The sequence below is a fragment of the Sus scrofa genome, chromosome 15 (assembly GCF_054392235.1).
Source record: "Sus scrofa isolate SSC_HxYL_T2T_F1_AM1 chromosome 15, Sscrofa_HxYL_maternal_Yorkshire_Landrace_v2.0, whole genome shotgun sequence".
NCBI classification, from domain to species: Eukaryota; Metazoa; Chordata; class Mammalia; order Artiodactyla; family Suidae; genus Sus; species Sus scrofa.
Genome location: NC_139397.1, coordinates 125,400,424 through 125,413,315, shown reverse-complemented (window position 1 = coordinate 125,413,315; position 12,892 = coordinate 125,400,424). Strand labels below are relative to the sequence as shown.

Genomic DNA, 12,892 nt, shown 5'->3' with positions numbered 1-12,892 from the left:
TAGACATAATAAGAGTAAAGTTGAAGAAATTAAAAAAAAAAAATGTCCTTGACAGGGTGGGAGGAAGAAGAAAAGCAGGAAAGGACAGATAACCATTTTTAAGAAAGACTAGTTAGTGTTCGATGCCAAATTCACAATAGTTGGGAGACCTGTCTGAAAGAGGGAAGAAAATGAGGACAAGACCTTGGTCTCAGCAGAAGAGAAGCCCAGCAGTGGAGATGTCTGCTGAGAAAAGGGAGGCAAGTTACAAATGGGAATCACGACCGCAAAAAAGGAAGAGCTGAAGTGTTCAACTTGAGACACTAGAGGAAGAAACGGCCCATGTTGAGTGGCGAGAAAGAGGAGAAAAAGATGTTACCAAGAAGCATGTGGTGGAGATGAAAGAAAAATGCCCTACAGTGAATGGACAGAGACTAGAGAAGACATATTTTTAAAGTCCATATCCTTCTGAATGAGGTCACCATCAAGCAGACCCAATAGGGGGTCTAGAGATTGCTATAAATTTCCAAGATGGCCTTATCTTGTAGTTTAATAAACCAAGTATGTACTTGTCCACGATCTCTTGCCCTAACCTTGACTAAGCTCTACTAAATTAATACCCTCTCTTTCTACTTGACTGCCCTGGCAGCACTCTTGGGCTCGCTGTACTAAATATAGTTCCAGGGACAAAAGGGATGAGACACATGAAAGGCAACAGCTTAGGATATGTTAATATATGTCTTTCTTGTTCAGGACCAACTAATCCATCTCAGGAGCCCCCTAGAACTACTGCTTTTTGATGTTAGCTTATTTACTTGATGATTTGGTGATGAGTAAGTCCTCCCGCACCGTATTTCGTAATAGAATTTAAATCGTAACATGTGAGGGTTAAATCCCCCCACTCTGAGGGTTAAATCCTACGTAAATTCTCTTGTTTACTCTAAATAGAGGAGACATTTGTTTCATAATTTAAAGCCTAATATATTTGGATGGCCTTGTTTTCCGAAGCAGTGACTTGCACTTAAGATCCTGAGAGACTTTCTCTACGGTGTCATCTTTTTATGTCAAAAGCATTGTGTTCTGTGCCTTAAAGACAAAAATATATCATTCAGGCTTGGTCTTGACCTAGAAAATGGGCCTGGAAAGGCAACGTAAACCAAATGAACAATAAGTTGCCTTGGCCACGTGTGTACTCCGTTATTCATTATAATTCAAATTAGTAAGAGAATTGCCATTCTCATTCTCTTGCTATATTTTCCCTACAGAAATATGTTACTGTATTACTAGATACCTGATATAGTCTTTTTGGCCTTCCTCAAAGTGTGGGACAATAAGAATAATTACTAAATTTTTAAGCTCTTAATATCTGTCACTTACTGCTCTAAGAGCTTTACCTGTATCTACCACAGTTGTCCTAACAATGAAGTGGGAATTATTGTTATTCCCATTTCATAGATGAAAACCTTAAGCAGAAAAGGAAAATAAGATGCTTGAGGTCACCAGCTGGTGGAAAAGTCTCAGAATTTGAGCTGATGTAGCCAGTGCCTTTTTTTTTTTTTTTTTTTAACTGTACCTGCAGCACTTTCCCTGGCCAGGGACAGTGACAGTGCCAGATCCTTAGCCCGCTGAGCCACGAGGGAATTCCTAGCCAGTGCTCCTAATTACTACGAGAGGATACCTCCGATTCCATGGGATGTGTACCAAAATGGTATTAGTTGGTACAGCAGAATGCATTTAGGCAGTACGTGGTCATGGCATTAAATGACATCAGATTACATTAAGAGAAAGTTATTCTCTTCAATTCTCTTTCCACCCTTGAAGTTATATCACAAAAATTTCATTCTGGTACTGATGTGACTTGAACCCCTAACACCTGTGTTATCTCCCTTTTCAACAGTGTTGGCTGCAGGCTCAGCACCTCCCAGCAGTTGTGTTATTTTAATTTCATGGCAAAGGATACTGACGTTCCATGTATGGTATTCATATAAGACTTTCATTTTTAAGTAATCTTATTTAATGGAGTTCCCCCTGTGGTGCAGCAGAAACGAATCCAACTAGGAGCCGTGAGGTTGTGGGTTTGATCCCTGGCCTTGCTCAGTGGGTTAAGGATCCTGTGTTGCTGTAGCTGTGGTGTAGGCCAGTAGCTGTAGCTCCAATTTGACCCCAGCCTGGGAACCTCCATATTAGGCCGCAGGTGCAGCCCTAAAAAGCAAAAATAATAACAATAATAATCTTATTTAAGGAAACAAATGACTCAATTGAAATTAATTAACACAAGTGGAATGCAGCTCTGAAAATGTTTGTGAAGGTGTTCTCACATGATTGACCTTTGGGAAACACTTTGCTGATTCTTCTGTTTTGAAATTCACTTGAAAAGTGATGGTTTCACCACACAGTAAGACCCTTGTTCCCTTATCACAGGAAATCCCAGCTTCTCTTTGTGGGTAGAGGACTCATCTGACATGGAATCTTCACCAGGTCATGCAAAAGGGAGAAAAATATGGTGGTGAATTCTTAATAATACCACATATATTTCAGCTTAAAATATTTTTCTGAAATCATACTGTTTCTACTTTTTTTGGTGTTCAAATTCCCTTCCTCTCTTGTGAAATGATGGATAGTAGCTGCTGGTTTTGTTTTTTAATATCTTTACTAGGCAAAATTAAGAACTGGACACTCTTTTAAAATTGTATGTTTTTAATATCCTTATTAGGGGAAAATAAGAACTGGACACTCTTTTAAAATTGTACTAATGTAGAAAACATGAGATTTAGGTGCCATTTCTCAGTCACTTTCCGTAGTGTGATTCCTCTCAGTTGCCCAGCAGCCTTGAGAACTTCAGGAAGGGCGATATGGAATCACGCCAGTCTTTCTAAAGTGCATTCAAGCATTTTCTTCAAGGAAGTTATTAAAGAGCTCCTGTTTGTGTCTGTTTTCTAGATTTATAGTTTTCCTATCAGGGCCACAATGCTAATTATTAATAAAATAGTTTTCAAAAAGATGAGGTCTCTGAAATAACCATTGTGTGCAACCAATCCACTAGAATACGTGTACTTGCTAAAATATGTTTACTTCATCCTCACTTCCAAAATGGAAAGTTGAGAGCACACTTGAGAAATATTAGTAGTCATTGTTTCTGCTTTGTTTTGTTTTTCTTTAGTGTTGCTGCTGTTGTTTCTGGGACTCAAGAGAATATTCTTGAAAAGTCTCAGACAGATTTAAGATAATTTTAAAAGATTGTTATTTTTTCTGTCTCTGTTTCTTCATTGTTTTGACCAAACATTAGTATTTTACATGCGATTTCAGAGTTAGTCTATAAGGAGGCCATTTGGAGATACAGAACGATTTGTGAAAGAGAAAGCAGGAGGCCCAAAATGCTCAAAATCAAGGAGATCAGAGTTGGAAGGATTAACCGCGGGGCCAAAGCACAAAAAAGAAGCCAAGTTCAAAGACTCCAGCAAGATGTAAGGTGGTTTGTCAGGATATGTCTGAATTAGCCAGGGAAGATATGGCAAGCTCATGACCAGCACTGGCCAGCAGACCCAAAGCCAACAAGATCACTGCCATTGTCCCTTCTCTAAGGAAGAGAGTATAAACCAGAGAGAGAGAGGGAGAGAGCACTCAGATCAAGACATTCCCCAGCACTCTGGGGTCACTCTGTAGACTCAGTGGATATTACTGGCTTCCATGGAGCTCTTATTTTACTAACTCTAAGATATCTGAGTAGGCTTATCCCTTACATGGCTTTCTCTTGGACCTTAAAGGATCTTTATAGGGAGACATGTAGGTTTTCATCCTCAATCTACCCTATGGCCTCAGTTTCAGCAGAGATGGCAATGACTTATTTCCAGTCTGACTCCAAGCCCCAGGTCCATATGGAGTCTTTTCATCATCTAGGACAGGGGGAACTGGAACAGGCCTATCACACTAATGTCATCTTTGTTCTCTTTGGAGTAGCCATGACCCAGAGTACCTGCAGGAGACAGGGCCAGGCCGAAATATGTCCATATCTAGGCAGGCTAATACTTTGGCATCCTCCTCATTGATACTCTTTAAGCATATTTTCAGTATGTACTCAAATATATATTCAGTAGATGGAAAATCAGTTTCTCTTCCCCTTTTAACAAAATACGTACATACCTCTTTATGCTGAAAACGAGGAATTTATTACATCCTCTGACAGTAACATTACCTTTTTAGTTTATTTCGGATAGGATTTCTAATAAGTGTTTCCATAACTCTGAACTGGATAGTGTTAGTCACTCAGACTCCCTGAGAGTAAAAGCAGCCTACATGAATGTAGTTACAGAGTCTTATTCGAAAACATAAAACTTTTTTTTTCCAACAGTCATGTCAGCAAAATGTTTCCAGCTTTTCCATGTACCAGATCTTGTCACTTGAAACTTGAGATGGTGTTACTTCTTCCTTTCCAATCTGTAGTTTTTATTCTCTTTTTCTTGACTAATTGCCCTCACTAGAGCTTCCAGTACAACACTGAATAGATGTGGTGAGTCTGTTCCTAATCTTAGAAGGGAAACAGTTTTTCAACATTAAAGATGATCTTAACTGACTTTTTTATAAATAGGTGATTTCCTCAACCTGATACAGGCTGCTTTTCCTAGTTTGTTGAGTGTTTTTATTGTGCAGACATGTTGGATTTTGTCAGATTCTTTTTCTGCATCTATTGAGATCATCGTGCAGTTTTTGTCCTTTATTCTATTAACATGGTAACTTAATGTGATCAAAATATTACATGTCTGATTTTCAGATGTTAAACCAACCTTGTATTCCGGGGATAAATCCCAATTGGTCATAGTGTATAATTCTTTTTTTATATGTAACTAGATTCAATTTACTAGTATTTTGTTGAGGATATTTGCATCTTTTCCCAACTTGTCTATAATTCGTATTTCCTCTAGGTTTTCTGGTTTGTAATTTTTACTGAATTAGTTGAGTTTAAGCTTTATTTAATAAAATTAATTGCTTACACCCGTGTTAGTTGAGTGCTAATTCAGATGACTGTCAGCTGCTTCATTCCAGGACTACTTCCCTGGATTATAGTTGCTCTGTACACCTTACACATGCTTACCACCAAAATGTTCAGCACTCTATAAAGAGAAGGTTTTTTGTTTTTTTGTTTCTATTTCTATCTTATCTTCAAGTGGGACTAGGTCACATTTTCCAACAATTTAAGAAGTGGCTGTGGAAACCCACCTTCACTGGCACCTTATTTCCAATTTATCTGGTGAGAATGTAGTAGAGTTTACCACTTCATGCCCTAAGACTGGCTGGGCCTCACCTTAATCTAGCTCTGATGGTAGGGGCTCAGAGGAACCCCATCACTGAACTCTTGCATGAGGGTTCATAGTCCCTAATGGTCAGAATAGATCTAAGGATACAGAAGAGATGAGATATCTCTGGGATTTTTTTCCATTTTGTAGTGGGCCAGCCATTGTTTTGGATGGCATAGTCACAAGACAATACATCTTATCTTCCCTTTTCAGTTATTTTCTTTGGGAGAAAGGAGACAGAACACCTAGCTGAACACATAGTACCAAAGCCTTGCCAACTGCTGGTGGAGTCACATGTGTGGATCCTCCAGGTTTCAAGTGGATGGTTCCATGTGACTGAGCTTGTGGAGCAGGTATAGCAGGTACCGAGACATGGGCTTAGCTCTGCCTTTTAACCTGAACTAACTATATCGGTGGAAAATGACTTTTGTTATTTGATTAGAGCTGTAGGATTAGCCAACACTCATTGTGATAACTCAGGCCTTTTATAACTGTTTTCAGGGAGAGAGAGAGAAAAGAAAACAACTCTCTGACTATGGTCTAAAGCCAGGCTTCTGTCACTAAGCAATAAGGAAAAAGCTCAAGTAGCCCTTGCATAAGTGGGAATTTGCGGTTTCTGAAGCTGCCCATTCCCCAAACGACTAAAATATGTTATTGGCATTTGGCACTGTTTCCTATGTTTTGCTCTCCTTAAATTTCTTTTTAAAAGGGTTTGAGTTTAAAGGCAGAACCACTGAGAAATGCAATTTAATCATAGAACTGTGAAAGGCCAGCCCAGAGTTAACCCCAGGATGCCCTGTTTTGTTTTGTTAAACCAGAACTTTGAACCAGGCTTATTCTCAGGGGGTGCCAGAAAGGCTAAGGATAGGCCTGAGGGAAGGAAAAGAGGGAGGCAGAGGAAAGAAAGTGAGTAGGCCAGACCAGCCCTGGGATGGGATGCATCAAGGACATCCCTCCCTCACCAGGCCAGGCGATTTGCACTGGAACCAGTAGGAGAAAGGGAAGAGAAACTGCAGGAGAACCCAGAGTGGGGGAGGTGGGGGGGGAGGGGAGGGAAAGGACTCAGTGGCAAACAGTCTCCAGTACCGTAGGCTGTCAGGGGACAGAACACAAAACTGCCAGGGGTCCTCTTGGTCCCAATACACTTTTTTTTTTTTTTTTTTTTTTGTCTTTTTGTTGTTGTTGTTGCCATTTCTTGGGCCGCTCCCGCGGCATATGGAGGTTCCCAGGCTAGGGGTCCAATCGGAGCTGTAGTCACCAGCCTACGCCAGAGCCACAGCAATGTGGGATCCGAGCCGTGTCTGCAACCTACACCACAGCTCACAGCAATGCCGGATCCTTAACCCACTGAGCAAGGGCAGGGACCGAACCCGCAACCTCATGGTTCCTAGTCGGATTCGTTAACCACTGCGCCACGACGGGAACTCCCCAATACACTTTTTTTTTTAAGTCGTGGTGGTTTGGTTTTTTTTTTTTTTTTTTTTTTTTCCTTCAGATTATAAAAGTATACTCATTGCAGAGAATTTGAGATGTACAGCCAGTTATTGAAGAGAAAATAACCGTCCAGGCAGCATGGCAGAGAGGTTCAGATCCTAGCCCTTGAAGACTTGAGTTTGGGGCCCACTACCCAGTGTCCTCATCTATAAAAACAAAATAGGTAACAAGGATCTACTGTACAGCACAGGAAAATCTACTCAATACTGTGTAATAACCTCTATGGGAAAAGACAGTACAAAGGAATGGATATATGTATCTGTGTAACCGATTTACTTTGCTGTACACCTGAAGCTAACACAACCTTGTAAGTCAACTATAGTCCAAGAACATATTAAAAAAAACAAAAACAAAAACAAAAACAAGAGTTCCTGTCATGGCGCAGTGGTTAACGAATCCAACTAGGAACCATGAGGTTGCAAGTTCAATCCCTGGACTTGCTCAGTGGGTTAAGGATCTGGCGTTGCCGTGAGCTGTGGTGTAGGTTGCAGACTCGGCTTGGATCCCGAGTTGCTGTGGCTCTGGTGTAGGCCGGCAGCTGTAGCTCTGATTCAGCTCCTAGCCTGGGAACTTCCGCATGCTGTGGGTGTGGCTCTAAAAAAAAAAAAATAGCGAGTGCTTCTGGAGATTGTTTATTCCTATGTAAGATCCTACTGCTATAGTTAAGCCTCTTTATTAACATTTTGGGGTTTCTAATTTTATATTATTCTAAATAATACTATGATGTATATCCTTGTGCAAAAGTGTTTAGTTTCTGACTGAGCTAAATTCAGATGAGGAACTACAAGAATAGAGAGTTTGAACTTTTTAAAAGCCTTAGATAAAATTTGCTGGATCCATACCCACCAGCAGTGTAAGCAAATTCCCCCTATATGTCACTGGAACGTTAACCACTGTCACTTAAAAACTGCAAATCTTTGGTAATACTAGAAGCAAAAAAGATTTCTCATTGTTTGACTTCGTATGTCTACTTTTTAGTATTTGTGAGGCGAAGCCTTTTTTTTTTTGCTTTTTAGGGCTGTACCCGCAGCGTATGGAAGTTCCCAGGCTAGGGGTTGAATTGTCTACAACCACCAGCCTACACCATAGCCACAGCCACACAGGATCTGAGCCGCATCTGTGACCCACACCACAGCTCACGGCAACACCAGATCCTCAACCCACTGAGCGAGGCCAGGGATCGAACCCGCAACCTCATGGTTACTAGTCAGATTCATTTCCACTGAGCCACAATGGGAACTCAGAGGCTTAACCTTTTTTTTTTTTTTACATGTTTATCACTATTTCTGTTTTCTTATTGAGTTGTTTGAACACATCGTATGCCCATTTGGAGGCAGGCTATTTTTTCAGTTTTTATGAGTTCCTTATACACCAGGCTATCAATAGTTTATGTGTGTTATTTTCCCTAGTTTGGTTGTTTGCCCTTGAATTTTATATATAATATTTTTTGATCAACAATTTTAACTCTTATGTGTTCAGATCTATTTTTTCCCCTTGTGTGATTTTTTTCCCCCCATGGCTTTAAAGCCTGCTCCCACACTCAGATCAAATAATAATCATTTGTATTTTCTTGTCTTTAAAATAATTTTATACATTTAATAACTTAATGTCTGGAATTTATTTTACTTGATGATATAAAAGAGGATATATTATGATTTTTCCCCAACGGGTTAAGCAGTCATTTCAGCTCCTTTTTTAAATAATTCATCCTTCCTGTACTGACTTTTTATTCCATATTTATCATAATCTAATTACATGTGTGTTCGTGGGTCCGTTTCTGAGCAGTCACTTTTATTTCCTCAATAGCAATTCTGATGTCAACACCAATTATTTGACTTATATATTTTGATGTCTGGTAGCATAAATACAATCTCATACTCCTATTTTACAAAACTGACTTATTTATGCCTGCCCTTTTATTCTTCTGGATCAACTTTTGGAATCACCTTGTCTTTAAAATCACCAGTTTACTTTGTAAATTAGTTTAATGTGCCAATTCAGAGTTGGATTTCTGTACTTTTTTTTTTTTATTTCTTTTTACAGCCACACCTGTGGCATATGGAAATTCCTGGGCTAGGGGTCAAATTGGAGCTGCAGGTGCCACAGCCACAGCAATGCCAAATCCGAGCCACATCTGCAATCCATGCCGAAGTTTGTGGCAACGCCAGATCCCTAACTCACTGAGCAAGGCCAGGGATCAAACCCACATCCTCATGGACATTATGTCAGGTTCTTAACCTGCTGAGCCACAGCAGAAACTCCTCTGTACTTTTTCTTAACAATGATAATTTTTAGCTTGGGGCCTGAAACATATATGTAGTTTAAACTTATGGAAGAATGAGCTGAAGGATCAAGTGACTTACTTTGTAATTTTAAATACAAGTATGATTGAATGATCACAACCCAGTGCTGCCCCAGTTTGTCAGGGGGCCACTGCAGAGCCAGCCACTTCCTGGCAAATTGTGAGGCTTTTACAGATTGCACGTTAATATTTGCTTTGGAGGTACAGAAGGAACTGAACATATACCAAATGTTCAAGGTGCTTTGCTGTTTTTCATTCTACATAATCAACAAGAATGTTAACTATTCCAATGATAAAATATTTTTCAAGTTCGGTGCAAAAATTGCCCACTATGGCCTTTCTAGCTGCCCACAGAATTCATCCTTCTCTGTCCTCATTTTTGAGGAGCTGGCTCCTTGTCTCTCGGGAGCGTATGAATCACGCAGTCCCTAGAGGTTCTGCTAAAGTACATGTGGTGTTTAACTGGCAACTTCTTCCACCCTCTCTGTTGATGCCAATAGACCATAACCCCATCAGGACAAAGACTTGCCATTTTGTTTGGACAGAGTTGCCATTTAAATGTTTGATTCCAGGAGTTCCCATCATAGTTGATGAACCCGACTAGTATCCATGAGGACATGGGTTCAATCCCAGACCTCGTTTGGTGGGTTAAGGATCCAGCTTTGATGTGAGCTGTGGTGTAGGTCGAAGATTCGGCTCAGATCTGGTGTTGCTGTGGCTGTGGTGTAGGCCGGCGGCTACAGCTCCAATTGGCCCCCTAGCCTGGGAACCTCCATATGCCTCTGGTGTGGCCCTAAAAAAAGAAAAGACAAAAAAATGTAAATGTTTGGTTTCAGGGCCTGCACAGAAACATTCAGCTTCAGCTTTTTTAATGCAGAAGTTGAATGCACCTGGAAAGGCCTAGAATGGAAACAGAACAAGAGCCATTCTTCCTTGGCTAGTTATCTCTTTGTACCTGTGGAAAGCAGCAGAGTAAGAGGGGGCAAATTGGTGGCCAAAGTCAAAAATGTCTTAGAAACTAGGTGACAACTGAGCCAGGTGTGAGAGCATGTGACTAGAGAGGAATTGCAGCAGAGCAGGAAGGATCAACACACTGAAATCAGGCGGCCCGAGTTCAGGCTCCAGCTTTGAAGCGCTCTCTGCCCATGAAAAGAGAGCCCTTCCTCTTCCACTGTCTCGGTTCACTCATATGTAAAATAAATCTGATAATATTTTGGACAGTTGCAGTAAGAATTAGAAAGATACAGATGCATCCAGAACTCACATATGCTGATAGCAAAAAATGTAGTATTAAGATCAAGACTTTTTCAGGAAGTGATAGGTAAGCAGGCATCTGAGAGAGGAGATGGAAGTGTGGCAGATAAAAACTGGAAGCAAAAGTGGAAAGACGGGCTGTACCTAATTTGGTAGGAAGCCCTTGTAGGGTCTGCTAAGGAGCTGAGACCTCATCCTATAGGGTCTGAAGAGGCTTTAGGGAGTTTTCATTAAAGAAATGCCAGGTCTAGGATGGCTCTGAAGCCTAGTGGTTAGCACCTGGGCCCAGGGGTCCAGCTCCCTACTCTACACATCCGAGCTGGGTGACCTTAGGCAAATGACTCAAGCCTTCCAAGCCTCAGTTTTATCACCTATAAGTTGGTAATGATGCAAATACTGACCCTTTAGGGCTCTTGTGAATAATAATAATGGTTATTTATTTAATGCTCATTGTATGCCTGCCAATGTTCTAAGTACTTAACTTGCCTTATCTTTTTTTTTTTTTTTTTTTTTTTTTTGTCTTTTTAGGGCTGTACCCACGGCATATCAATGTTCCCAAGCTAGGGGCCCAATCAGAACTACAGCTGCTGGCCTACACCACAGCCATAGCAACACAGGATCCAAGCCGCATCTGTGACCTACACCACAGCTCACAGCAATGCCGGATCCTTAACCCACTGAGCAAGGCCAGGGATTGAACCCGCAACCTCATGGATGTCAGTCAGATTCATTTCTGCTGAGCCACGATGGGAACTCCCTTGACTTGCCTTATCTAAAAGGAGATCATGAGTTGAAAAACTTAGGGCAGTGACTGGCACATATTAAACAGTTAATCACTGCTGTGGGGGTGGTACAACAGCTGATCTCGTTATTTTTATTGTTTGGTCAAATCTGTATTTTAGGAAGATCCTTCTGGTGATGGAATAGAGAATGGGCTGGAGTGGTTGAGGCTGGAGGCCAAGAGAGCAAGTCGTTTCACACACACCTTTAAAAGTTCATTGATAAAAGAAGAGAAAAACAAAAAAATCAATAAAAGTCTGTTGAGCTGTATACTTCAGATCTGTGCACCTCACCTCTTGTATGTTATACCTCAGTGTAAAGAAACAATGAAAGAGATGATGAAACCTCTCCCAGGTTACATAGGCTATTCTACAGCTGCCTGGAGTTTCAATTAGCTGAGCTCTCTTCACTTAAGGAAAGAGGGGAGGGTGATTGTGAAGGACTAAAGAAAAGCCTTTTTTCAACGAACCGTGCTCTTGAAGGACAGGAAGCCCAAGGAAAACAAACCTCTACAACTCATGTGAAATTCTGACCGAGTGGATGGTTTCCCTTTGCTAGAGCTGCCTTCCAGCAGTCACCAGTAATCTAGAGGAGCCTCTCTCTTCTTTCAGCCCAGTGGTACAGAGATGCTCGACTCAAGAAAGGCAGGCCATGGGAGTGGTGCGGAGAAGGGTGTTAGATGCTGGACCAGATCACACACGGTCTGCCCTCAGCCCTCTGTGAAGACGACTGCTGGGCTTCTACCATAGCCCATTTAGATTTTCCTGAAGCTCTGAAGTGTCACAGATGAGCCTGCTATTCAGAATGATTTTCTCTTTGAACCTCATCTTATCTTTGCATGTTCTCCTGTTGTAAAACCACCCTTTTCATTTCTTTCTTAAGGCCAAGCCCAAAACAGGTCAGTCGGTACATCCACTTTTTCTTAGACTGACATCAAATTAAGCAGTAAAAGTGGCTCAGGCTGGGCAGCAGACTTCCCCTGCATAATGTCCTGGCTAATGTGAAATTATTGTGACCTCTGAACAGATGGAGAATGGATTTTTAAAATCTGATACCAATTCTGTTTCTCCTGTTGATTACAAAAACACAATCTAAAACAGCTGGAATTTCGGGACCAACCAGGTGATCAAGATCAAATAATGTGCCTCCGGGGATGGAGCAGTGAAGGGAAGGTCATTTCTGATAGAGCAGGAAGAGACAAAGCCCTGACCCAGCAAAGCTGGAGAAGGGCATTTAAAACACTGAAGTGAGATTGGTAGAAAATGCAATATGCATCCTAACCAGTCGCTTACTTACTAACTCCCAGTTAAGTATTTAAAGAGATAAGATTAAATGTCTAGAATTCAGTGATAATTATGTAAACAAAAACCAACTTAAATTGCCTAGTATTAGATATGGCTATTGACACTCTGCCTATCTTATAAATCATTCTAATGAATGGGGCCGTGTTACCTTCCCAAACCTAAAAAACCCATAAGTCAGAGAACATTCTGATTAGGCGGACAGGTCTCCTTGGATACAAGCATTGAGTCTGATGTGGCCCTGACAAGCTCACTGATAGGCAATTTTCAAGAACTTTTGTGCAAATAAACATGTTGTTATGTCAGTAAGAGAAAACACAGGTCATGTAAACCCCCCAAAAAATAAACGTCTCTACATTTTTGACAATGCATATGCACATGCCAATTACACATACATAGTTCTAAAGCCACGCTTTGTAGCACTATCATTATTTTTCTTTGAACAATTTAAGCATTTCGTATTCATTTACACATTGAAAAGTATGGAATTA

The 12,892-nt window shown here is 40.8% G+C and overlaps 2 protein-coding genes across 3 annotated transcripts in view; one reads left to right on the top strand and one right to left on the bottom strand.

The window, feature by feature from the left end:
- Window positions 1-12,892, top strand: part of PLEKHM3 (pleckstrin homology domain containing M3) — a 196,351-nt gene that overhangs the window by 136,443 nt on the left and 47,016 nt on the right. The window lies entirely within an intron of this gene.
- LOC146396113 (uncharacterized) overlaps window positions 1-12,892 on the bottom strand; it is a 77,194-nt gene that overhangs the window by 63,871 nt on the left and 431 nt on the right. The gene's annotated exons all lie outside the window — the stretch shown is intronic.